Here is a 24,298-nt window from a genome sequence, read left to right as displayed (position 1 = left end):
CAGCATCCCATTTCCCACAGTCATTGCATCCAATTTCACTCAGTCACCGCACCCAATTCCCCACAGTCACGGCATCACATTACAGTCAGTCACTGCATCCTATTTCACTCAGTCACTGCATCCCATTTCACTCAGTCACTGCATCCCATTTCACTCAGTCACTGCGTCCCATTTCCCTCAGTCACTGCACCCCATTTCCCTCAGTCACTGCACCCCATTTCCCTCAGTCACTGCTCCCCATTTCCCTCAGTCACTGCTCCCCATTTCCCTCAGTCACTGCACCCCATTTCCCTCAGTCACTGCACCCCATTTCCCTCAGTCACTGCACCCCATTTCCCTCAGACACTGCATCCCATTTCACTCAGTCACTGAATCCCATTTCCCACAGTCACTGCATCCCATTTCTCTCAGTCACTACATCCCATTTCCCACAGTCACTGCATCCCATTTCACTCAGTCACTGCATCCCATTTAATGGAGAGAGTGAATCCTATTCAACTGAGACAGCGAATCGATTTCCATCAGTCACCGCGCAATATTCCCCACAGTCACGGCATCACATTACCCTCAGTCACTGCGTCCCATTACACTCAGTCACTGCGTCCCATTTCCCTCAGTCACTGCATCCCATTTCCCTCAGTCACTGCATCCCATTTCCCTCAGTCACTGCATCCCATTTCCCTCAGTCACTGCATCCCATTTCCCTCAGTTACTGCATCCCATTTCCCTCAGTCACTGCATCTCATTTCACTCAGTCACTGCATCTCATTTCACTCAGTCACTGCATCTCATTTCACTCAGTCACTGCATCCCATTTCCCTCAGTCACTGCATCTCATTTCCCTCAGTCACTGCATCCCATTTCCCTCAGTCACTGCAACCCATTTCACTCAGTCAATGTATCAGAGATAATGGGAACTGCAGATGCTGGAGATTCCAAGATAATAAAATGTGAGGCTGGATGAACACAGCAGGCCAAGCAGCATCTCAGGAGCACAAAAGCTGACGTTTCGAGCCTGGACCCTTCATCAGAGAGGGGGATTGGGGGAGGGAACTGGAATAAATAGGGAGAGAGGGGGAGGCGGACCGAAGATGGAGAGAAAAGAAGATAGGTGGAGAGGGTGTAGGTGGGGAGGTAGGGAGGGGATAGGTCAGTCCAGGGAAGACGGACAGGTCAAGGAGGTGGGATGAGGTTAGTAGGTAGCTGGGGGTGCGGCTTGGGGTGGGAGGAAGGGATGGGTGAGAGGAAGAACCGGTTAGGGAGGCAGAGACAGGTTGGACTGGTTTTGGGATGCAGTGGGTGGGGGGGAAGAGCTGGGCTGGTTGTGTGGTGCAGTGGGGGGAGGGGATGAACTGGGCTGGTTTAACGCCCTTGACCGCGTCTCCCGCATTTCCCGCGACACATCCCTCACACCCCGCCCCCGCCACAACCGCCCCAAGAGGATCCCCCTCGTTCTCACACACCACCCTACCAACCTCCGGATACAACGCATTATCCTCCGACACTTCCGCCATTTACAATCCGACCCCACCACCCAAGACATTTTTCCATCCCCTCCCCTGTCTGCTTTCCGGAGAGACCACTCTCTCCGTGACTCCCTTGTTCGCTCCACACTGCCCTCCAACCCCACCACACCCGGCACCTTCCCCTGCAACCGCTGGAAATGCTACACTTGTCCCCACACCTCCTCCCTCACCCCCATCCCAGGCCCCAAGATGACATTCCACATTAAGCAGAGGTTCACCTGCACATCTGCCAATGTGGTATATGGCATCCACTGTACCCGGTGCGGCTTCCTCTACATTGGGGAGACCAAGCGGAGGCTTGGGGACCGCTTTGCAGAACACCTCCGCTCAGTTCGCAACAAACAACTGCACCTCCCAGTCGCAAACCATTTCCACTCCCCCTCCCATTCTCTTGATGACATGTCCATCATGGGCCTCCTGCACTGCCACAATGATGCCACCCGAAGGTTGCAGGAACAGCAACTCATATTCCGCCTGGGAACCCTGCAGCCATATGGTATCAATGTGGACTTCACCAGTTTCAAAATCTCCCCTTCCCCCACTGCATCCCTAAACCAGCCCAGTTCATCCCCTCCCCCCACTGCACCACACAACCAGCCCAGCTCTTCCCCCCCACCCACTGCATCCCAAAACCAGTCCAACCTGTCTCTGCCTCCCTAACCGGTTCTTCCTCTCACCCATCCCTTCCTCCCACCCCAAGCCGCACCCCCAGCTACCTGCTAAACTCATCCCACCTCCTTGACCTGTCCGTCTTCCCTGGACTGACCTCTCCCCTCCCTACCTCCCCACCTACACCCTCTCCACCTATCTTCTTTACTCTCCATCTTCGGTCCGCCTCCCCCTCTCTCCCTATGTATTCCAGATCCCTCCCCCCATCCCCCTCTCTGATGAAGGGTCCAGGCCCGAAACGTCAGCTTTTGTGCTCCTGAGATGCTGCTTGGCCTGCTGTGTTCATCCAGCCTCACATTTTGTTATCCCTCAGTCAATGTATCCCATTTCACTCAATCACTGCATCCCATTTCCCTGAGTCATTGCATCCCATTTCCCTGAGTCACTGCATCCCATTTCCCTCAGTCACTGCATCCCATTTCACTCAGTCACTGCATCCCATTTCCCTCAGTCACTGCATCCCATTTCCCTCAGTCACTGCATCTCATTTCCCTCAGTCACTGCATCTCATTTCACTCAGTCACTGCATCCCATTTCACTCAGTCACTGCATCCCTTTTCCCTCAGTCACTGCATCACATTTCACTCAGTCACAGAATCACATTTCCCTCAGTCACAGAATCACATTTCCCTCAGTCACAGCATCACATTTCCCTCAGTCACAGCATCACATTTAATGGAGACAGTGAATCCGATTCAAATGAGATGGTGAATCAATTTCCATCAGTCACCACACCCTATTCCCCACAGTCACGGCATCACATTTCACTCAGGCACTGCATCCCATTTCACTCGGGCACTGTGGCCCATTTCACTCGGGCACTGCGGCCCATTTCACTCGGGCACTGCGGCCCATTTCACTCAGTCACTGCATCACATTTCGCTCAGTCACTGCATCTCATTTCGTTAAGTCACTGCATCCCATTTCAGTCAGTCACTCCCTCTTCTTTCCCTCAGTCACTGCATCTCCTTTCCCTCAGTCACTGCATCTCCTTTCCCTCAGTCACTGCATCTCCTTTTCCTCAGTCACTGCATCTCCTTTCCCTCAGTCACTGCATCTCCTTTCCCTCAGTCACTGCATCCCATTGACTTAGGGATGGCATCCCATTTCACTCAGTCACAGCTTCCCATTTCACTCAGTCACAGCATCCCATTACCCTCAGTCACAACATCCCATTTCCCACAGTCACAACATCCCATTTCCCACAGTCACGGCATCCCATTTCCCACAGTCACGGCATCCCATTTCCCCACAGTCACTGCATCTCATTTCCGTCAGTCACTGCATCTCATTTCCCTCAGTCACTGCATCCCATTTCCATTAGTCACTGCATCCCATTATCACTCAGTCACTGCATCACATTTAACGGAGACAGCGAATCCTATTCAAATGAGACGGTGAATCAATTTCCATCAGTCACCACACCCTATTCCCCATAGTCACGGCATCACATTTCACTCAGGTACTGCATTCCATTACCCTCAGGCACGGCATCCCATTTCACTCGGGCACTGTGGCTCATTTCACTCGGGCACTGCGGCCCATTTCACTCGGGCACTGCGGCCCATTTCACTCGGGCACTGCGGCCCATTTCACTCGGGCACTGCGGCCCATTTCCGTCAGTTACTACATCATATTTCCATCAAACAAGGCATCTCATTTCACTCAGTCACTGCATCGCATTTCACTCAATCAGTGCTTCCCATTTCACTCAGTCACTGCATCCCATTTCTCTCAGTCACTGCATCCCATTTCCATTAGTCACTGTTTCCCGTATCTCACAGGCACTGCATTCAATTTCCCACACTCACTGCTTCCCATTTCCCATAGTCACAGCATCTCCTTTCCCTCAGTCTCTGCATCGCATTTCACTCACTCAATGCTTCCCATGACCCTCAGTTACTGCATCCCATGTCCCTCACTCACTGCATCCCATTTCCCTCAGTCACTGTATCTCATTTCACTCAATCACTGCATCCCATTTCCCTCAGTCACTGCACCCCAAGTCCGCTCGGGCACTGCATCCCCATGAACTCAGTCACTCCTTCCCAGTACATCAGTCACTCCTTCCCATTTCCATCAGGTACTGCATCAAATTTCCATCAGACACTGCAGCACATGTCACTCAGTCACTGCATCCCATTTCCCTCAGTCACTGCATCCCATTTCACTCAGTCACTGCATCCCATTTCCCTCAGTCACTGCATCCCATTTCCCTCAGTCACTGCATCCCATTTCCCTCAGTCACTGCATCTCCTTCACCACAGTCACTGCATCCCATTTCACGCAGTCAATACATAACATTTCATTCAGTCACTGCATCACCTTCAACACAGTCAGTGCATCCCATTTCCATCACTCACTGTTTCCCTTATCTCACAGACGCTGCATTCAATTTCCCACACTCACTGCATCCCATTTCCCTCAGCGACTGCATCACATTTCCATCAGACACTGCAGCTCATGCCACTCTGTCACTGCATCCAATTTCCATCAGTCACTGCATCACATTTCACTCAGTCACTGCATCCCATTTCACGCAGTCACTGCATAATAATTCCCTCAGTCACTGCATACCATGTCCGTGTGTCACTGCATCCCATGTCTGTATGTCACTGCATCCCATGTCCGTGTGTCACTGCATCCCATGTCCCTCAGTCACTGCATCCCATGTCCCTCAGTCACTGCATCCCATGTCCCTCAGGCACTGTATCCCATTTCCCTCAGTCACTGCACCCCATGCCCGCTCGGGCACTGATTCCCTATTAACTCAGAAACTCCTTCTCAGTACCTCTGTCACTGCAGCTCATGTCAATCAGTCACTGCATCCCATTTCCCACAGTCACTGCATCCCATTTCCATCAGTCACTGTATCCCATTTCCATCAGTCATTGCAACCCATTTTCCCTCAGTCACTGCATCCCATTTCACTCAGTCACTGCATCCCATTTCCCTCAGTCACTGCATCCAATTTCCCTCAGTCACTGCATCTCATTTCACTCAGTCACTGCATCTCATTTCACTCAGTCACTGCATCCCTGTTCCCTCAGTCACTGCATCCCTTTTCCCTCAGTCACTGCATCCCATTTCACACAGTCACTGCATCCCATTTCACACAGTCACTGCATCCCATTAAACACAATCAGTGCATCCCATTTCACACAATCAGTGCATTCCATTTCATTCAGTGACTGCATCACATTTCACTCAGTCACTGCATCTCATTTCACTCAGTCACTGCATCTCATTTCACTCAGTCACTGCATCTCATTTCACTCAGTCACTGCATCCCTTTTCCCTCAGTCACTGAATCCCATTTCACTCAGTCACTGCATCCCATTTCACTCAGTCACTGCATCCCATTTCCCTCAGTCACTGCATCCCTTTTCCCTCAGTCACTGCATCCCATTTCACTCAGTCACTGCATCCCATTTCACTCAGTCACTGCATCCCATTTCCCTCAGTCACTGCATCCCATTTCCCTCAGTCACTGCATCTCATTTCACTCAGTCACTGCATCTCATTTCACTCAGTCACTGCATCTCATTTCACTCAGTCACTGCATCCCTTTTCCCTCAGTCACTGCATCCCTTTTCCCTCAGTCACTGCATCCCATTTCACACAGTCACTGCATCCCATTTCACACAGTCACTGCATCCCATTTCACACAGTCACTGCATCCCATTTCACACAATCAGTGCATCCCATTTCACACAATCAGTGCATTCCATTTCATTCAGTGACTGCATCACATTTCACTCAGTCACTGCATCCCATTTCACTCAGTCACTGCATCCCATTTCCCTGAGTCACTGCATCCCATTTCCCTGTGTCACTGCATCCCATTTCCCTGAGTCACTGCATCACATTTCACTCAGTCACTGCATCACATTTCACTCAGTCACTGCATCTCATTTCACTCAGTCACTGCATCCCATTTCACTCAGCCACTGCATCCTATTTCACTCAGTGACTGCATCACAGTTCACTCAGTGACTGAATCACAGTTGACTCAGTGACTGAATGACAGTACACTCAGTGAGTGCATCATATTTCACTCAGTGACGGAATCACATTTCACTAAGTGACTGAATCACATTTCACTGAGTCACTGCGTCCCATTTCACACAGTCACTGCATCCCATTTCACACAATCAGTGCATTCCATTTCACACAATCAGTGCATCTCATTTCCCTCAGTCACTGCATCCCATTTCCCTCAGTCACTGCATCCCATTTCCCTCAGTCAATGTACCCCATTTCACTCAATCACTGCATCCCATTTCCCTGTGTCACTGCATCCCATTTCCCTGAGTTACTGCATCCCATTTCCCTGAGTTACTGCATCCCATTTCCCTGAGTCACTGCATCCCATTTCCCTGAGTCACTGCATCCCATGTCCCTAAGTCACTGCATCCCATTTCCCTCAGTCACTGCACCCTATGCCCGCTCGGGCACTGATTCTCTATTAACTCAGAAACTCCTTCTCAGTACCTCTGTCGCTGCAGCTCATGTCACTCAGTCACTGCATCCCATTTCCCACAGTCACTGCATCCCATTTCCATCAGTCACTGTATCCCATTTCCATCAGTCATTGCAACCCATTTTCCCTCAGTCACTGCATCCCATTTCACTCAGTCACTGCATCTCATTTCCCTCAGTCACTGCATCCCATTTCACACAGTCACTGCATCCCATTTCACACAATCAGTGCATCCCATTTCATTCAGTGACTGCATCACATTTCACTCAGTCACTGCATCACATTTCACTCAGTCACTGCATCCCATTTCACTCAGTCACTGCATCCCATTTCACTCAGTCACTGCATCCCATTTCCCTGTGTCACTGCAGCCCATTTCCCTGTGTCACTGCATCCCATTTCCCTGAGTCACTGCATCCCATTTCACTCAGTCACTGCATCTCATTTCACTCAGTCACTGCATCTCATTTCACTGAGTCACTGCATCCCATTTCACTCAGCCACTGCATCCTATTTCACTCAGCCACTGCATCCTATTTCACTCAGTGACTGCATCACAGTTCACACAGTGACTGAATCACAGTTGACTCAGTGAGTGAATGACAGTACACTCAGTGAGTGCATCATATTTCTCTCAGTGACAGAATCACATTTCACTGAGTCACTGCGTCCCATTTCACACAGTCACTGCATTCCATTTCGCACAATCAGTGCATCTCATTTCCCTCAGTCACTGCATCCCATTTCCCTCAGTCACTGCAACCCATTTCCCTCAGTCACTGCAACCCATTTCCCTCAGTCAATGTATCCCATTTGCATCAGTCACTGCATCCCATTTCACTCAATCACTGCATCCCATTTCACTCAATCACTGCATCCCATTTCCCTGAGTCACTGCATCCCATTTCCCTGAGTCACTGCATCCCATTTCACTCAGTCACTGCATCCCATTTCCCTCAGTCACTGCATCCCATTTCCCTCAGTCACTGTGTCCCATTTCACACAATCACTGCATCCCATTTCACTCAGACATTGCATCTCATTTCCCTCAGTCACTGCATCCCATTTCCCTCAGTCACTGCATCCAATTTCCCTCAGTCACTGCATCCCATTTCCCTCAGTCACTGCATCCCATTTCCCTCAGTCACTGCATCCCATTTCCCTCAGTCACTGCATCCCATTTCACTCAGTCACTGCATCCCATTTCCCTCAGTCACTGCATCCCATTTCCCTTAGTCACTGCATCCCATTTCCCTCAGTCACTGCATCTATTTCCATCAGTCACTGCATCACATTTCCATCAGTCACGGCATCCCATTTCCGAATGTCACTGCATCCCAATTCACTCAGTCACTGCATCCCAATTCACTCAGTCACTGCGTCCCAATTCACTCAGTCACTGCATCCCAATTCACTCAGTCACTACATCCCTTGTCACTCAGTCACTACATCCCTTTTCACTCAGTCACTACATCCCTTTTCACTCAGTCACTACATCCCTTTTCACTCAGTCACTGCATCCCTTTTCACTCAGTCACTGCATCCCTTTTCACTCAGTCACTGCCTCCCTTTTCTCACAGTCACTGCAACCCATTTCCCGCAGTCACTGCATCTCCTTTCCCTCAGTCACTGCATCACATTTCACTCAGTCACAGAATCACATTTCCCTCAGTCACAGAATCACATTTCCCTCAGTCACAGAATCACATTTCCCTCAGTCACAGCATCACATTTCCCTCAGTCACAGCATCACATTGAACGGAGACAGTGAATCCTATTCAAATGAGATGGTGAATCAATTTCCATCAGTCACCACACCCTATTCCTCACAGTCACGGCATCACATTTCACTCAGGCACTGCATCCCATTTCACTGAGGCACTGCATCCCATTTCACTCAGTCACTGCATCCCATTACCCTCAGGCACGGCATCCCATTTGACTCGGGCACGGCATCCCATTTCACTCGGGCACGGCATCCCATTTCACTCCGTCACTGCATCCCATTTCACTCGGGCACTGAAGCCCATTTCACTCGGGCACTGAAGCCCATTTCACTCGGGCACTGCATCCCATTTCCCTCAATCACTGCAACCCATTTCGCACACTCACTGCAACCCATTTCCCACACTCACTGCAACCCATTTCCCAAAATCACTGCATCTCCTTTCCCTCAGTCACTGCATCGCATTTCACTCAGTAACTGCATCGCATTTCACTCAGTCATTGCGTCTCATGACCCTCAGTCACTGCATGTCATTACCCTCAGACACTGCATGTCATTTCCCTCAGTGACTGCATCCCATTTCCCTCAGTGACTGCATCCCATTTCACTCAGTCACTGCATCCCATGTCACTCAGTCACTGCATCCCATTTCACTCAGTCACTGCATCCCATTTCACTCAGTCACTGCATCCCATTTCACTCAGTCACTGCAATCCATTTCCCACAGTCACTGCAACCCATTTCACTCAGTCACTGCACCACATTTCACTCAATCACTGCACCACATTTCACTCAGTCACTGCACCACATTTCACTCAGTCACTGCCTCCCACTTCACTCAGTCACTGCCTCCCACTTCAGTCAGTCACTGCATTCCATTGCAGTCAGTCACTGCATTCCATTTCCCTCAGTCACTGCATCCAATTTCCCTCAGTCACTGCATCCCACTTCACTCAGTCACAGCATCCCATTACCCTCAGTCACAGCATCCCATTACCCTCAGTCACAGCATCCCATTTCCCATAGTCACTGCATCCCATTTCCCTCAGTCACTGCATCTATTTCCATCAGTCACTGCATCCCATTTCCATCAGCCACTGCATCCCATTTCACTCAGTCACTGCATCCCATTTCCCTCAGTCACTGCATCCCATTTCCCTCAGTCACTGCATCCCATTTCCCTCAGTCACTGCATCTATTTCCATCAGTCACTGCATCCCATTCCCCTCAGCCACTGCATCCCATTTCACTCAGTCACTGCATCCCATTTCCCTCAGTCACTGCATCCCATTTCCCTCAGTCACTGCATCCCATTTCCCTCAGTCACTGCATCTATTTCCATCAGTCACTGCATCACATTTCCATCAGTCACTGCATCACATTTCCATCAGTCACGGCATCCCATTTCCGAATGTCACTGCATCCCAATTCACTCAGTCACTGCATCCCAATTCACTCAGTCACTGCATCCCAATTCACTCAGTCACTACATCCCTTGTCACTCAGTCACTACATCCCTTTTCACTCAGTCACTACATCCCTTTTCACTCAGTCACTACATCCCTTTTCACTCAGTCACTGCATCCCTTTTCACTCAGTCACTGCATCCCTTTTCACTCAGTCACTGCCTCCCTTTTCTCACAGTCACTGCAACCCATTTCCCGCAGTCACTGCATCTCCTTTCCCTCAGTCACTGCATCACATTTCACTCAGTCACAGAATCACATTTCCCTCAGTCACAGAATCACATTTCCCTCAGTCACAGAATCACATTTCCCTCAGTCACAGCATCACATTTCCCTCAGTCACAGCATCACATTTAACGGAGACAGTGAATCCTATTCAAATGAGATGGTGAATCAATTTCCATCAGTCACCACACCCTATTCCTCACAGTCACGGCATCACATTTCACTCAGGCACTGCATCCCATTTCACTGAGGCACTGCATCCCATTTCACTCAGTCACTGCATCCCATTACCCTCAGGCACGGCATCCCATTTGACTCGGGCACGGCATCCCATTTCACTCGGGCACGGCATCCCATTTCACTCCGTCACTGCATCCCATTTCACTCGGGCACTGAAGCCCATTTCACTCGGGCACTGAAGCCCATTTCACTCGGGCACTGAAGCCCATTTCACTCGGGCACTGCATCCCATTTCCCTCAATCACTGCAACCCATTTCGCACACTCACTGCAACCCATTTCCCACACTCACTGCAACCCATTTCCCAAAATCACTGCATCTCCTTTCCCTCAGTCACTGCATCGCATTTCACTCAGTAACTGCATCGCATTTCACTCAGTCATTGCGTCTCATGACCCTCAGTCACTGCATGTCATTACCCTCAGACACTGCATGTCATTTCCCTCAGTGACTGCATCCCATTTCCCTCAGTGACTGCATCCCATTTCACTCAGTCACTGCATCCCATGTCACTCAGTCACTGCATCCCATTTCACTCAGTCACTGCATCCCATTTCACTCAGTCACTGCATCCCATTTCACTCAGTCACTGCAATCCATTTCCCACAGTCACTGCAACCCATTTCACTCAGTCACTGCACCACATTTCACTCAATCACTGCACCACATTTCACTCAGTCACTGCACCACATTTCACTCAGTCACTGCCTCCCACTTCACTCAGTCACTGCCTCCCACTTCAGTCAGTCACTGCATTCCATTGCAGTCAGTCACTGCATTCCATTTCCCTCAGTCACTGCATCCAATTTCCCTCAGTCACTGCATCCCACTTCACTCAGTCACAGCATCCCATTACCCTCAGTCACAGCATCCCATTACCCTCAGTCACAGCATCCCATTTCCCATAGTCACTGCATCCCATTTCCCTCAGTCACAGCCTCCCATTTCACTCAGTCACTGCACCACATTTCACTCAGTCACTGCACCACATTTCACTCAGTCACTGCACCACATTTCACTCAGTCACTGCCTCCCACTTCACTCAGTCACTGCCTCCCACTTCAGTCAGTCACTGCATCCCATTTCCCACAGTCACTGCATCCCATTTCCCTCAGTCACTGCATCCCATTTCCCTCAGTCACTGCATCTCATTTCCCTCAGTCACTGCATCACATTTCCATTAGTCACTGCATCCCATTATCACACAGTCACTGCATCACATTTAACGGTGACAGCGAATCCTATTCAAATGAGACGGTGAATCAATTTCCATCATTCACCACACCCTATTCCCCACAGTCACGGCATCACATTTCACTCAGGTACTGCTTTCCATTACCCTCAGGCACGGCATCCCATTTCACTCGGGCACTGCGGCCCATTCCCCTCAGCCACTGCATCCCATTCCCCTCAGCCACTGCATCCCGTTCCCCTCAGCCACTGCATCCCATTCCCCTCAGCCACTGCATCCCATTCCCCTCAGCCACTGCTTCCCATTCCCCTCAGCCACTGCTTCCCATTCCCCTCAGCCACTGCTTCCCATTCCCCTCAGCCACTGCGTCCCATTCCCCTCAGCCACTGCGTCCCATTCCCCTCAGCCACTGCGTCCCATTCCCCTCAGCCACTGCGTCCCAATTCCCCTCAGCCACTGCGTCCCATTTCACTCAGTCAGTGCGTCCCATTTCCCACAGTCACTGCATCTCTTTTCCCTGAGTCACTGCAGCCCATTTCATTCAGTCACTGCATCCCATTCCACACACTCACCGCATCCCATTTCACAGAGACACGGAATACCATTTCACACAGCCACTGCAACCCATTACCCTCAGTCACGGTATTCCGTTTCCTCAGTCACTGCATCCCATTTATCTCAGCCACTGCATCCCATTCCCCTCAGTCACTGCATCCCATTCCCCTCAGTCACTGCATCACATTCCCCTCAGTCACTGCATCCCATTTCACAAATTCACTGCGACCCATTTCACTCAGCCACTGCGACCCATTTCACTCAGCCACTGCATCCCGTTTCACTCAGCCACTGCATCCCGTTTCACTCAGCCACTGCATCCCGTTTCACTCAGCCACTGCATCCCGTTTCACTCAGCCACTGCATCCCGTTTCACTCAGCCACTGCATCCCGTTTCACACAGCCACTCCACCCCGTTTCACTCAGCCACTCCACCCCGTTTCACTCAGCCACTCCACCCCGTTTCACTCAGCCACTGCATCCCGTTTCACTCAGGCACTGCATCCCGTTTCACTCAGCCACGGCATCCCGTTTCACTCAGCCACTGCATCCCGTTTCACTCAGCCACTGCATCCCGTTTCACTCAGTCACTGCATCTCATTTCCCTCAGTCACTGCATCTCATTTCACTCAGTCACTGCATCCCATTTCACTCAGTCACTGCATCCCTTTTCCCTCAGTCACTGCATCACATTTCACTCTGTCACAGAATCACATTTCCCTCAGTCACAGAATCATATTTCCCTCAGTCACAGCATCACATTTCCCTCAGTCACAGCATCACATTTAATGGAGACAGTGAATCCGATTCAAATGAGATGGTGAATCAATTTCCATCAGTCACCACACCCTATTCCCCACAGTCACGGCATCACATTTCACTCAGGCACTGCATCCCATTTCACTCGGGCACTGTGGCCCATTTCACTCGGGCACTGCGGCCCATTTCACTCGGGCACTGCGGCCCATTTCACTCAGTCACTGCATCACATTTCACTCAGTCAGTGCATCTCATTTCGCTCAGTCACTGCATCTCATTTCGTTAAGTCACTGCATCCCATTTCAGTCAGTCACTCCCTCTTCTTTCCCTCAGTCACTGCATCTCCTTTCCCTCAGTCACTGCATCTCCTTTCCCTCAGTCACTGCATCTCCTTTCCCTCAGTCACTACATCTCCTTTCCCTCAGTCACTGCATCCCATTGACTTAGGGATGGCATCCCATTTCACTCAGTCACAGCTTCCCATTTCACTCAGTCACAGCATCCCATTACCCTCAGTCACAACATCCCATTTCCCACAGTCACAACATCCCATTTCCCACAGTCACGGCATCCCATTTCCCACAGTCACGGCATCCCATTTCCCCACAGTCACTGCATCTCATTTCCGTCAGTCACTGCATCTCATTTCCCTCAGTCACTGCATCCCATTTCCATTAGTCACTGCATCCCATTATCACTCAGTCACTGCATCACATTTAACGGAGACAGCGAATCCTATTCAAATGAGACGGTGAATCAATTTCCATCAGTCACCACACCCTATTCCCCATAGTCACGGCATCACATTTCACTCAGGTACTGCATTCCATTACCCTCAGGCACGGCATCCCATTTCACTCGGGCACTGCGGCCCATTTCACTCGGGCACTGCGGCCCATTTCACTCGGGCACTGCGGCCCATTTCCGTCAGTTACTACATCATATTTCCATCAAACAAGGCATCTCATTTCACTCAGTCACTGCATCGCATTTCAATCAATCAGTGCTTCCCATTTCACTCAGTCACTGCATCCCATTTCACTCAGTCACTGCATCCCATTTCTCTCAGTCACTGCATCCCATTTCCATTAGTCACTGTTTCCCGTATCTCACAGGCACTGCATTCAATTTCCCACACTCACTGCTTCCCATTTCCCATAGTCACAGCATCTCCTTTCCCTCAGTCTCTGCATCGCATTTCACTCACTCAATGCTTCCCATGTCCCTCAGTTACTGCATCCCATGTCCCTCACTCACTGAATCCCATTTCCCTCAGTCACTGTATCTCATTTCACTCAATCACTGCATCCCATTTCCCTCAGTCACTGCACCCCAAGTCCGCTCGGGCACTGCATCCCCATGAACTCAGTCACTCCTTCCCAGTACATCAGTCACTCCTTCCCATTTCCATCAGGTACTGCATCAAATTTCCATCAGACACTGCAGCACATGTCACTCAGTCACTGCATCCCATTTCCCTCAGTCACTGCATCCCATTTCACTCAGTCACTGCATCCCATTTCCCTCAGTCACTGCATCCCATTTCCCTCAGTCACTGCATCTCCTTCACCACAGTCACTGCATCCCATTTCACGCAGTCACTACATAACATTTCATTCAGTCACTGCATCACCTTCAACACAGTCAGTGCATCCCATTTCCATCACTCACTGTTTCCCTTATCTCACAGACGCTGCATTCAATTTCCCACACTCACTGCATCCCATTTCCCTCAGCGACTGCATCACATTTCCATCAGACACTGCAGCTCATGCCACTCTGTCACTGCATCCAATTTCCATCAGTCACTGCATCATATTTCACTCAGTCACTGCATCCCATTTCACGCAGTCACTGCATAATAATTCCCTCAGTCACTGCATACCATGTCCATGTGTCACTGCATCCCATGTCTGTATGTCACTGCATCCCATGTCCGTGTGTCACTGCATCCCATGTCCCTCAGTCACTGCATCCCATGTCCCTCAGTCACTGCATCCCATGTCCCTCAGGCACTGCATCCCATGTCCCTCAGGCACTGTATCCCATTTCCCTCAGTCACTGCACCCCATGCCCGCTCGGGCACTGATTCCCTATTAACTCAGAAACTCCTTCTCAGTACCTCTGTCACTGCAGCTCATGTCACTCAGTCACTGCATCCCATTTCCCACAGTCACTGCATCCCATTTCCATCAGTCACTGTTTCACATTTCCATCAGTCATTGCAACCCATTTTCCCTCAGTCACTGCATCCCATTTCCCTCAGTCACTGCATCTCATTTCACTCAGTCACTGCATCTCATTTCACTCAGTCACTGCATCTCATTTCACTCAGTCACTGCATCCCTTTTCCCTCAGTCACTGAATCCCTTGTCCCTCAGTCACTGCATCCCATTTCACACAGTCACTGCATCCCATTTCACACAGTCACTGCATCCCATTTCACTCAGCCACTGCATCCCATTTCCCTCAGTCACTGCATCCCATTTCCCTCAGTCACTGCATCTCATTTCACTCAGTCACTGCATCTCATTTCACTCAGTCACTGCATCTCATTTCACTCAGTCACTGCATCCCTTTTCCCTCAGTCACTGCATCCCTTTACCCTCAGTCACTGCATCCCTTTTCCCTCAGTCACTGCATCCCATTTCACACAGTCACTGCATCCCATTTCACACAATCAGTGCATCCCATTTCACACAATCAGTGCATTCCATTTCATTCAGTGACTGCATCACATTTCACTCAGTCACTGCATCCCATTTCACTCAGTCACTGCATCCCATTTCCCTGAGTCACTGCATCCCATTTCCCTGTGTCACTGCATCCCATTTCCCTGAGTCACTGCATCCCATTTCACTCAGTCACTGCATCTCATTTCACTCAGTCACTGCATCACATTTCACTCAGTCACTGCATCACATTTCACTCAGTCACTGCATCTCATTTCACTCAGTCACTGCATCCCATTTCACTCAGCCACTGCATCCTATTTCACTCAGTGACTGCATCACAGTTCACACAGTGACTGAATCACAGTTGACTCAGTGACTGAATGACAGTACACTCAGTGAGTGCATCATATTTCACACAGTGACGGAATCACATTTCACTCAGTGACTGAATCACATTTCACTGAGTCACTGCGTCCCATTTCACACAGTCACTGCATCCCATTTCACACAATCAGTGCATTCCATTTCACACAATCAGTGCATCTCATTTCCCTCAGTCACTGCATCCCATTTCCCTCAGTCACTGCATCCCATTTCCCTCAGTCAATGTACCCCATTTCACTCAATCACTGCATCCCATTTCCCTGTGTCACTGCATCCCATTTCCCTGAGTTACTGCATCCCATTTCCCTGAGTTACTGCATCCCATTTCCCTGAGTCACTGCATCCCATTTCCCTGAGTCACTGCATCCCATTTCCCTGAGTCACTGCATCCCATGTCCCTAAGTCACTGCATCCCATGTCCCTCAGTCACTGCATCCCATTTCACTCAGTCAGTGCGTCCCTTTTCGGTCAGGCACTGTATCCCATTTCCCTCAGTCACTGCACCCCATGCCCGCTCGGGCACTGATTCCCTATTAACTCAGAAACTCCTTCTCAGTACCTCTGTCACTGCAGCTCATGTCACTCAGTCACTGCATCCCATTTCCCACAGTCACTGCATCCCATTTCCATCAGTCAATGTATCCCATTTCCATCAGTCATTGCAACCCATTTTCCCTCAGTCACTGCATCCCATTTCCCTCAGTCACTGCATCTCATTTCACTCAGTCACTGCATCTCATTTCACTCAGTCACTGCATCTCATTTCACTCAGTCACTGCATCTCATTTCACTCAGTCACTGCATCTCATTTCACTCAGTCACTGCATCCCTTTTCCCTCAGTCACTGAATCCCTTTTCCCTCAGTCACTGCATCCCATTTCACTCAGTCACTGCATCCCATTTCCCTCAGTCACTGCATCCCATTTCCCTCAGTCACTGCATCTCATTTCACTCAGTCACTGCATCCCTTTTCCCTCAGTCACTGAAACCCTTTTCCCTCAGTCACTGCATCCCTTTTCCCTCAGTCACTGCATCCCATTTCACACAGTCACTGCATCCCATTTCACACAATCAGTGCATCCCATTTCACACAATCAGTGCATTCCATTTCATTCAGTGACTGCATCACATTTCACTCAGTCACTGCATCTCATTTCACTCAGTCACTGCATCTCATTTCACTCAGTCACTGCATCCCATTTCACTCAGTCACTGCATCCCTTTTCCCTCAGTCACTGAAACCCTTTTCCCTCAGTCACTGCATCCCATTTCACTCAGTCACTGCATCCCATTTCCCTCAGTCACTGCATCCCATTTCCCTCAGTCACTGCATCTCATTTCACTCAGTCACTGCATCTCATTTCACTCAGTCACTGCATCTCATTTCACTCAGTCACTGCATCCCTTTTCCCTCAGTCACTGCATCCCTTTTCCCTCAGTCACTGCATCCCATTTCACACAGTCACTGCATCCCATTTCACACAATCAGTGCATCCCATTTCACACAATCAGTGCATTCCATTTCATTCAGTGACTGCATCACATTTCACTCAGTCACTGCATCCCATTTCACTCAGTCACTGCATCCCATTTCCCTGAGTCACTGCATCCCATTTCCCTGTGTCACTGCATCCCATTTCCCTGAGTCACTGCATCTCATTTCACTCAGTCACTGCATCTCATTTCACTCAGTCACTGCATCACATTTCACTCAGTCACTGCATCTCATTTCACTCAGTCACTGCATCTCATTTCACTCAGTCACTGCATCCCATTTCACTCAGCCACTGCATCCTATTTCACTCAGTGACTGCATCACAGTTCACTCAGTGACTGAATCACAGTTGACTCAGTGACTGAATGACAGTACACTCAGTGAGTGCATCATATTTCACTCAGTGACGGAATCACATTTCACTAAGTGACTGAATCACATTTCACTGAGTCACTGCGTCCCATTTCACACAGTCACTGCATCCCATTTCACACAATCAGTGCATTCCATTTCACACAATCAGTGCATCTCATTTCCCTCAGTCACTGCATCCCATTTCCCTCAGTCACTGCATCCCATTTCCCTCAGTCAATGTACCCCATTTCACTCAATCACTGCATCCCATTTCCCTGTGTCACTGCATCCCATTTCCCTGAGTTACTGCATCCCATTTCCCTGAGTCACTGCATCCCATTTCCCTGAGTCACTGCATCCCATTTCCCTGAGTCACTGCATCCCATGTCCCTAAGTCACTGCATCCCATGTCCCTCAGTCACTGCATCCCATTTCACTCAGTCAGTGCGTCCCTTTTCGGTCAGGCACTGTATCCCATTTCCCTCAGTCACTGCACCCCATGCCCGCTCGGGCACTGATTCCCTATTAACTCAGAAACTCCTTCTCAGTACCTCTGTCGCTGCAGCTCATGTCACTCAGTCACTGCATCCCATTTCCCACAGTCACTGCATCCCATTTCCATCAGTCACTGCATCCCATTTCCATCAGTCACTGTATCCCATTTCCATCAGTCATTGCAACCCATTTTCCCTCAGTCACTGCATCCCATTTCACTCAGTCACTGCATCTCATTTCCCTCAGTCACTGCATCCCATTTCACACAGTCACTGCATCCCATTTCACACAATCAGTGCATCCCATTTCCATCAGTCACTGTATCCCATTTCCATCAGTCATTGCAACCCATTTTCCCTCAGTCACTGCATCCCATTTCACTCAGTCACTGCATCTCATTTCCCTCAGTCACTGCATCCCATTTCACACAGTCACTGCATCCCATTTCACACAGTCAGTGCATCCCATTTCACACAGTCAGTGCATCCCATTTCATTCAGTGACTGCATCACATTTCACTCAGTCACTGCATCCCATTTCACTCAGTCACTGCATCCCATTTCACTCAGTCACTGCATCCCATTTCCCTGTGTCACTGCATCCCATTTCCCTGAGTCACTGCATCGCATTTCACTCAGTCACTGCATCTCATTTCACTCAGTCACTGCATCACATTTCACTCAGTCACTGCATCTCATTTCACTCAGTCACTGCGTCCCATTTCACTCAGTCACTGCATCCCATTTCACTCAGCCACTGCATCCTATTTCACTCAGTGACTGCATCACAGTTCACTCAGTGACTGAATCACAGTTGACTCAGTGACTGAATGACAGTACACTCAGTGAGTGCATCATATTTCACTCAGTGACAGAATCACATTTCACTAAGTGACTGAATCACATTTCACTGAGTCACTGCGTCCCATTTCACACAGTCACTGCATTCCATTTCACACAATCAGTGCATCTCATTTCCCTCAGTCACTGCATCCCATTTCCCTCAGTCACTGCAACCCATTTCCCTCAGTCACTGCAACCCATTTCCCTCAGTCAATGTATCCCATTTGCATCAGTCACTGCATCCCATTTCACTCAATCACTGCATCCCATTTCCCTGAGTCACTGCATCCCATTTCCCTGAGTCACTGCATCCCATTTCACTCAGTCACTGCATCCCATTTCACTCAGTCACTGCATCCCATTTCCCTCAGTCACTGCATCCCATTTCACACAATCACTGCATCCCATTTCACTCAGACATTGCATCTCATTTCCCTCAGTCACTGCATCCCATTTCCCTCAGTCACTGCATCCCATTTCCATCAGTCACTGCATCACATTTCCATCAGTCACGGCATCCCATTTCTGTCAGTCAAGGCATCCCATTTCCGAATGTCACTGCATCCCAATTCACTCAGTCACTGCATCCCAATTCACTCAGTCACTGCATCCCAATTCACTCAGTCACTACATCCCTTTTCACTCAGTCACTACATCCCTTTTCACTCAGTCACTGCATCCCTTTTCACTCAGTCACTGCATCCCTTTTCACTCAGTCACTGCCTCCCTTTTCTCACAGTCACTGCAACCCATTTCCCGCAGTCACTGCATCTCCTTTCCCTCAGTCACTGCATCACATTTCACTCAGTCACAGAATCACATTTCCCTCAGTCACAGAATCACATTTCCCTCAGTCACAGAATCACATTTCCCTCAGTCACAGCATCACATTTCCCTCAGTCACAGCATCACATTTAACGGAGACAGTGAATCCTATTCAAATGAGATGGTGAATCAATTTCCATCAGTCACCACACCCTATTCCTCACAGTCACGGCATCACATTTCACTCAGGCACTGCATCCCATTTCACTGAGGCACTGCATCCCATTTCACTCAGTCACTGCATCCCATTACCCTCAGGCACGGCATCCCATTTGACTCGGGCACGGCATCCCATTTCACTCGGGCACGGCATCCCATTTCACTCCGTCACTGCATCCCATTTCACTCGGGCACTGAAGCCCATTTCACTCGGGCACTGAAGCCCATTTCACTCGGGCACTGAAGCCCATTTCACTCAGGCACTGCAGCCAATTTCACTCAGTCACTGCATCACATTTCACTCAGTAACTGCATCGCATTTCACTCAGTCATTGCGTCTCATGACCCTCAGTCACTGCATCCCATTTCCCTCAGTCACTGCAATCCATTTCCCACAGTCACTGCAACCCATTTCACTCAGTCACTGCACCACATTTCACTCAGTCACTGCACCACATTTCACTCAGTCACTGCACCACATTTCACTCAGTCACTGCACCACATTTCACTCAGTCACTGCACCACATTTCACTCAGTCACTGCCTCCCACTTCACTCAGTCACTGCCTCCCACTTCACTCAGTCACTGCATTCCATTGCAGTCAGTCACTGCATTCCATTTCCCTCAGTCACTGCATCCAATTTCCCTCAGTCACTGCATCCCACTTCACTCAGTCACAGCATCCCATTACCCTCAGTCACAGCATCCCATTTCCCATAGTCACTGCATCCCATTTCCCTCAGTCACTGCCTCCCATTTCCCTCAGTCACTGCATCTCATTTCCCTCAGTCACTGCATCTCTTTTCCCTCAGTCACTGCATCACATTTCCATTAGTCACTGCATCCCATTATCACTCAGTCACTGCATCACATTTAACGGTGACAGCGAATCCTATTCAAATGAGACGGTGAATCAATTTCCATCATTCACCACACCCTATTCCCCACAGTCACGGCATCACATTTCACTCAGTTACTGCTTTCCATTACCCTCAGGCACGGCATCCCATTTCACTCGGGCACTGCGGCCCATTCCCCTCAGCCACTGCATCCCATTCCCCTCAGCCACTGCATCCCATTCCCCTCAGCCACTGCATCCCATTCCCCTCAGCCACTGCATCCCATTCCCCTCAGCCACTGCTTCCCATTCCCCTCAGCCACTGCTTCCCATTCCCCTCAGCCACTGCTTCCCATTCCCCTCAGCCACTGCTTCCCATTCCCCTCAGCCACTGCTTCCCATTCCCCTCAGCCACTGCGTCCCATTCCCCTCAGCCACTGCGTCCCATTTCACTCAGTCAGTGCGTCCCATTTCCCACAGTCACTGCATCTCTTTTCCCTGAGTCACTGCAGCCCATTTCATTCAGTCACTGCATCCCATTCCACACACTCACCGCATCCCATTTCACAGAGACACGGAATACCATTTCACACAGCCACTGCAACCCATTACCCTCAGTCACGGTATTCCGTTTCCTCAGTCACTGCATCCCATTTCCATCAGCCAATGCATCCCATTTATCTCAGCCACTGCATCCCATTTCACTCAGCCACTGCATCCCATTCCCCTCAGTCACTGCATCCCATTCCCCTCAGTCACTGCATCACATTCCCCTCAGTCACTGCATCCCATTTCACAAATTCACTGCGACCCATTTCACTCAGCCACTGCATCCCGTTTCACTCACCCACTGCATCCCGTTTCACTCAGCCACTGCATCCCGTTTCACTCAGCCACTGCATCCCGTTTCACACAGTCACTGCATCCCGTTTCACTCAGCCACTGCATCCCGTTTCACTCAGCCACTGCATTCCGTTTCACTCAGCCACTGCATCCCGTTTCACTCAGCCACTGCATCCCGTTTCACTCAGCCACTGCATCCCGTTTCACTCAGCCACTCCACCCCGTTTCACTCAGCCACTCCACCCCGTTTCACTCAGCCACTCCACCCCGTTTCACTCAGCCACTCCACCCCGTTTCACTCAGCCACGGCATCCCATTTCACTCAGCCACGGCATCCCATTTCACTCAGCCACGGCATCCCATTTCACTCAGCCACTGCATCCCATTTCACTCAGCCACTGCATCCCATTTCACTCAGTCACTGGGTCCTATTTCCCTCCGTCACTGCGTCCCATTTCCCACAGTCACACCTTGCCACTTCCCACAGTCACTGAATCACCTTTCCATCAGTCACTGCATCCCATTACCGAGAGTAACAATATCCCATTTCACTCAGCCACTGCATCCCATTTCACTCAGCCACTGCATCCCATTTCACACAGTCACTGCATCCCATTTCACACAATCAGTGCATCCCATTTCACACAATCAGTGCATTCCATTTCATTCAGTGACTGCATCACATTTCACTCAGTCACTGCATCCCATTTCACTCAGTCACTGCATCCCATTTCCCTGAGTCACTGCATCCCATTTCCCTGTGTCACTGCATCCCATTTCCCTGAGTCACTGCATCTCATTTCACTCAGTCACTGCATCTCATTTCACTCAGTCACTGCATCACATTTCACTCAGTCACTGCATCACAATTCACTCAGTCACTGCATCTCATTTCACTCAGTCACTGCATCCCATTTCACTCAGCCACTGCATCCTATTTCACTCAGTGACTGCATCACAGTTCACTCAGTGACTGAATCACAGTTGACTCAGTGACTGAATGACAGTACACTCAGTGAGTGCATCATATTTCACTCAGTGACGGAATCACATTTCACTAAGTGACTGAATCACATTTCACTGAGTCACTGCGTCCCATTTCACACAGTCACTGCATCCCATTTCACACAATCAGTGCATTCCATTTCACACAATCAGTGCATCTCATTTCCCTCAGTCACTGCATCCCATTTCCCTCAGTCACTGCATCCCATTTCCCTCAGTCAATGTACCCCATTTCACTCAATCACTGCATCCCATTTCCCTGAGTCACTGCATCCCATGTCCCTAAGTCACTGCATCCCATGTCCCTCAGTCACTGCATCCCATTTCACTCAGTCAGTGCGTCCCTTTTCGGTCAGGTACTGTATCCCATTTCCCTCAGTCACTGCACCCCATGCCCGCTCGGGCACTGATTCCCTATTAACTCAGAAACTCCTTCTCAGTACCTCTGTCACTGCAGCTCATGTCACTCAGTCACTGCATCCCATTTCCCACAGTCACTGCATCCCATTTCCATCAGTCACTGTATTCCATTTCCATCAGTCATTGCAACCCATTTTCCCTCAGTCACTGCATCCCTTTTCCCTCAGTCACTGAATCCCTTTTCCCTCAGTCACTGCATCCCATTTCACTCAGTCACCATCCCATTTCCCTCAGTCACTGCATCTCATTTCACTCAGTCACTGCATCTCATTTCACTCAGTCACTGCATCCCTTTTCCCTCAGTCACTGCATCCCTTTTCCCTCAGTCACTGCATCCCATTTCACACAGTCACTGCATCCCATTTCACACAATCAGTGCATCCCATTTCACACAATCAGTGCATTCCATTTCATTCAGTGACTGCATCACATTTCACTCAGTCACTGCATCTCATTTCACTCAGTCACTGCATCTCATTTCATTCAGTCACTGCATCTCATTTCACTCAGTCACTGCATCCCTTTTCCCTCAGTCACTGAAACCCTTTTCCCTCAGTCACTGCATCCCATTTCACTCAGTCACTGCATCCCATTTCCCTCAGTCACTGCATCCCATTTCCCTCAGTCACTGCATCTCATTTCACTCAGTCACTGCATCTCATTTCACTCAGTCACTGCATCCCTTTTCCCTCAGTCACTGCATCCCTTTTCCCTCAGTCACTGAATCCCATTTCACACAGTCACTGCATCCCATTTCACACAATCAGTGCATCCCATTTCACACAATCAGTGCATTCCATTTCATTCAGTGACTGCATCACATTTCACTCAGTCACTGCATCCCATTTCACTCAGTCACTGCATCCCATTTCCCTGAGTCACTGCATCCCATTTCCCTGTGTCACTGCATCCCATTTCCCTGAGTCACTGCATCACATTTCACTCAGTCACTGCATCTCATTTCACTCAGTCACTGCATCTCATTTCACTCAGTCACTGCATCCCATTTCACTCAGCCACTGCATCCCATTTCACTCAGCCACTGCATCCTATTTCACTCTGTGACTGCATCACAGTTCACTCAGTGACTGAATCACAGTTGACTCAGTGACTGAATGACAG

At 49.7% G+C, this 24,298-nt stretch overlaps 1 long non-coding RNA gene across 4 annotated transcripts in view; it reads right to left on the bottom strand.

Annotated features, from left to right (window-relative positions):
- Window positions 1-24,298, bottom strand: part of LOC132207766 (uncharacterized) — a 404,921-nt gene that overhangs the window by 46,299 nt on the left and 334,324 nt on the right. The window lies entirely within an intron of this gene.

Source organism: Stegostoma tigrinum, unplaced genomic scaffold (assembly GCF_030684315.1).
Source record: "Stegostoma tigrinum isolate sSteTig4 unplaced genomic scaffold, sSteTig4.hap1 scaffold_151, whole genome shotgun sequence".
Lineage (NCBI taxonomy): Eukaryota > Metazoa > Chordata > Chondrichthyes > Orectolobiformes > Stegostomatidae > Stegostoma > Stegostoma tigrinum.
Note: the sequence above shows the minus strand (reverse complement) of the source record. Positions and strands in the feature narration are given on the sequence as shown.